The sequence below is a fragment of the Hippopotamus amphibius genome, chromosome X (assembly GCF_030028045.1).
Source record: "Hippopotamus amphibius kiboko isolate mHipAmp2 chromosome X, mHipAmp2.hap2, whole genome shotgun sequence".
Taxonomy (NCBI): domain Eukaryota; kingdom Metazoa; phylum Chordata; class Mammalia; order Artiodactyla; family Hippopotamidae; genus Hippopotamus; species Hippopotamus amphibius.
The window spans coordinates 49,237,038-49,241,155 of NC_080203.1; the positions used below are offsets into that span (position 1 = coordinate 49,237,038).

Below are 4,118 nucleotides of genomic sequence, written 5' to 3' on the forward strand. Positions count from 1 at the left end.
TTGTTATGTTCCTTCTTGGGTTTACCCTGTATGGAACTCTGTGCTTCCTGGAATTGAGTGTTTCCTTTCCCACTTTAGGGAATTTTTTGCTATTATCTCCTCAAATATTTGTTCAGGCCCTTTCTCTCTCTCTTCTCCTTCTGGGATGCCTATAACGTGAATGCTGGTGTGTTTAATGTTGTCCAGAGGTCTCTTAGACTGTCCTCATTTCTTTTCATTCTTTTTTCTTTATTCTGTTCTGTATAAGTGGTCCACCACTCTGTCTTCCAGCTCACTAATTTGTTCTTCCTCATTTATTCTGCTATTGATTCCTTCTAGTGTATTTTTCATTTCAGTTATTGCATTGTTGATCTCTGTTTTTTCTTTAAATCTTCTAGCTCTTGGTTAAATATTTCTTGCATCTTATCAGTCTGTGTATCCATCCTTTTTCTGAGATCTTAGATAATCTTTATTGTCATTACTCTGAATTATTTTTCAGGCAGATAGCTTGTCTCCAGTTCACTTAGTTGTTCTTCTGGGGTTTTATCTTGTTCCTTCACCTGAGAATATTTCTCTGTCATCTCATTTTGTCTAACTTTCTGTTTGTGGTCTCTGTTTCTCAGGCTGCAGATTTGTAATTCCTCTTGCTTCTGGTGTCTGCCTCTGGTGGGTAAGGTTCGTCCAGGACCTTGTGCAGACTTCCTAGTGGGTGAGACTGGTGCATGCTCACTGATGGATGGAGCTGGGTCTTGCCCCTCTGATAGGCAGGACTGTGTCATGGGGTGTGTTTAAAAGTGGCTTTGCACTCAGGACGACTTTAGGCACCATGTCTGCTTGGATAACCAGGAGCAGACCCATTCCTGAGCAATACTATTCACAGAGCTTTTAACTCCAGAAGAGCATCATAAGCAAATGATGCGATCCAGAATCTTATTTTTAATGGAATTGACTCATTTCTCTTGCTGTCTTTTCCATTCTTGTGCCATGAGTGATGAAGTCCTTTGCCTCTGATCAAGGAGTTTCATGTCTTCTGCCAGCATCTGATTTTAAGACCTTACCTAATGGCACAGTAATACAGAATGCGTAAGTACCAGAGGTAGATCCGCACTGCACTCCAGCCTGCTCTTTGCTCTGTGGTTTCTCTCTGCTCTGATTATTTTAATCTGCCAAATATCTCTCTCAAAATTCTCTCATGGGAAGTAACCATAAATGCAAAAATATCTCCTTTAAAGCTAAAATGTATTACCTCAGTATCTTTCTTCACAAGTGGACAAGATAAAGCTCAGTTACTTTTTTTTTCAAAGTGTACTTGTAAATATATTATATTCATCTTAAAAAAATTATGATGGATTAAAAGGGTGCAGGAAATTAAACAACACTTTAAGCTAAAATACTTATAAAACGAAATTCTAAGCAGCTTGGATATATGCCTTTGATGATTTTACACAGTTTACTCTTGGGAGCATTAATCCAAGGCTTATTTGAGATTAAGCTACAAATATGCTGCTTCCTATAACTGTTTACAATTGGTCTTTGCTCTGTGCTACATGCCTGCTTAACTACTGTTACTACTTGGTTTTTTAATTCTCAGAAGTATACATGAAGCCAGGAATGTATAGACCTTTCAATTTACTAAATTACTGTATTTAGCCTCACTATATAAGTGAGGCTATTGCCACAAGGAAACTTATTGATGTAGGAGAAACATTTTCACCCTGCATGTGCTGAATATTTGCAACTACTCCAACTGACAGTTAAATAGAAAATCAAAGAAGTGCAAAAAAAAAAAAAAAAAAAGTTACCCAGTCCCAACAATACATCATTTTCAGTTCTGCACTTCTAAGCCCAGTTTCCATTATACTTTCAAGTCTGAGAAGTTTATGGAAAGATTTATAGTTAAAAATGGTGAAGGTAACATGACATTTTCTCCCTTTCTCCTCATAAATTACTGTAAGCAATGAGAAGAGTGAGAAACAGAAAAACAAACTTTATCTGCAATGATACTGAGATACCTCAAACTCCAAATGACAAAACAAGAAAAATACTGCCCAAAGATTGGTGATCAAGTAGAATTGAGGGGCTACAAGGAGACAGACTGCCTGTGGCTCAGTGAAACCTGGCAAGTAAGTGTTATAGCCTGAAATACCAAACCAGTGATGATTTGATTGCTACAACAGAAAAAAAAAGTGTTCAAGGGTAGTAGTTGCAGCTTTCTTAGACCTCACTAACCATAAAGTCTTGAGAAGCTATGGAGATGAGGCTGAATCAGAATAATATAAATTTATAGCATTTATATGAAATTAGCTATCAGTGGGTCAGGGAAAAAATAAAGATTCTACCTGTCCTGATTCTAGTTTCTTGAGTATAAAATATCACAGTCTCACAATAGTCTTTTGTCATTAGGAGAATAGCTCATAGTTTAGATCATCTTCTTCCTCCCTTCCTCATACAAGATCCCTAAATAGATCCATTCCAGGAACAATGCAACACATAAATAGTTGAATAAAGTAGATTGTGATCAAATATATTGCCATTAATTATATTTTTATTTTATATTTTTTTTAATTTAACTTTTTATTTATTTATTTATTTATTATTTTTTTGGGGGGTACACCAAGTTCAATCATCTGGTTTTTTGGGTTTTTTTTTTGTTTTGTTTTGTTTTTCTCTTTTTTAAAAATATTATTTATTTATTATTTTTTGGGGGAGTACACCAAGTTCAATCATCTGTTTTTATACACATATCCCCATATTCCCTCCCTTCCTTGACTCCCCCCACCGAGTCCCCCCCACCCTCCCCGCCCCAGTCCTCTAAGGCATCTTCCATCCTCGAGTTGGACTCCCTTTGTTATGCCATTAATTATAAAAGGAAAACATTTAATAAAGAAAATACCTCTCTAAGTTAGGAGCACATACAGATATAAAAGAACACACTTTGGTGTCTTCCATATCTTAGCAACTGTAAATAATGCTACTATGAATATTGGGATGCATGTACCTTTTCAAATTAAGTGTGTTTCTCAAGTTTCATGATTTTATTAACACAAACACAATGTGTTTCTCAAGTTTCTCAAGTTTCATGATTTTATTAACACAAACACAATGTGCACACAAGCACTCTATTCATTTCTTTGCTGTGCAACCTGGCATTGGGATTGGTGACTCTGATAGCCAGCTGGGCTGCTCTTTCCACAATGGCTTTGTGGTCCTTGGAGGAGACATTGTGAGCACTTTCAGCACAGAAAGTTTTGTTGCACATAAGCAGCATTTCAAGCTCCTTGATGTTGTGGACCAGGAATTTACAGAAGCTGCTGGGCAGCATGTGTTTGTTTTCTTGTTGCTCCCATAACTGATGTCGGGCATCAAAATCTGGCCCTTGAATATCCTGTGCACCCTGTTGTCAGTGCCTCTGAGTTTCCACCAGTTCTGCTTAATTTTGACATATCAGTCTGACTGGTGCTGGATGAACTTCTTGGTCTTCTTTTTGATGTTCTTGGGCTTCATGAGGGGTCTGAGAGCAGCCATGATTCTGAATAGGAGATGGCTGCCACCTCCATAGGCAGTGCCAAGGAAGAAAGGAGCTCAAATTAGTGGTTTTTTTCTTTCAGATATATACTTAGAAATGTAATTGCTAGGCAATATGGTAGTTCTATTTTCAATTTTTTGAGAAACCTCCATACTGCTTTCCACAGTGGCTGCAACAATTTACATTCCCACCAAAAATGTACAAGGATTCCCTTCTCTCCACATCCTCTCCAACATTTGTTATTTGTGTTCTTTTTGATGATAGCCATTCTGGCAAATGTGAGGTGATATCTCATTATGGTTTTGATTTATATTTCCCTGATGATTAGCAATGTTGAGGATTTTTTCATCTGCCTGTTGACCATCTGCATGTCTTCTTTACAAAAATATTTATTCAGGTCTTCTGCCCATTTTTAATCAGGTTTTTTTTTTTTTGATGTTGGGTTGTATGAGCTGTTTATATATTTTGGATATTAACTCCTTATCAGTCTTATCACTTGCAAATATCTTCTTCCATTTAGCAGGTTATCTTTTTGTTTTGTCTATGGTTTTCTTTGCTGTGCATAAGCTTTTAAAATTAATTAGGCTCTATTTGTTTTTGCTCTTATTTTCTT

At 36.7% G+C, this 4,118-nt stretch overlaps 1 pseudogene; it reads right to left on the minus strand.

Moving 5' to 3' along the window:
• Positions 1-3,067: 3,067 nt before the first annotated feature.
• LOC130841437 (60S ribosomal protein L32-like) lies at positions 3,068-3,543 on the minus strand (annotated as a pseudogene).
• Between the last annotated feature and the right edge of the window lie 575 nt (positions 3,544-4,118).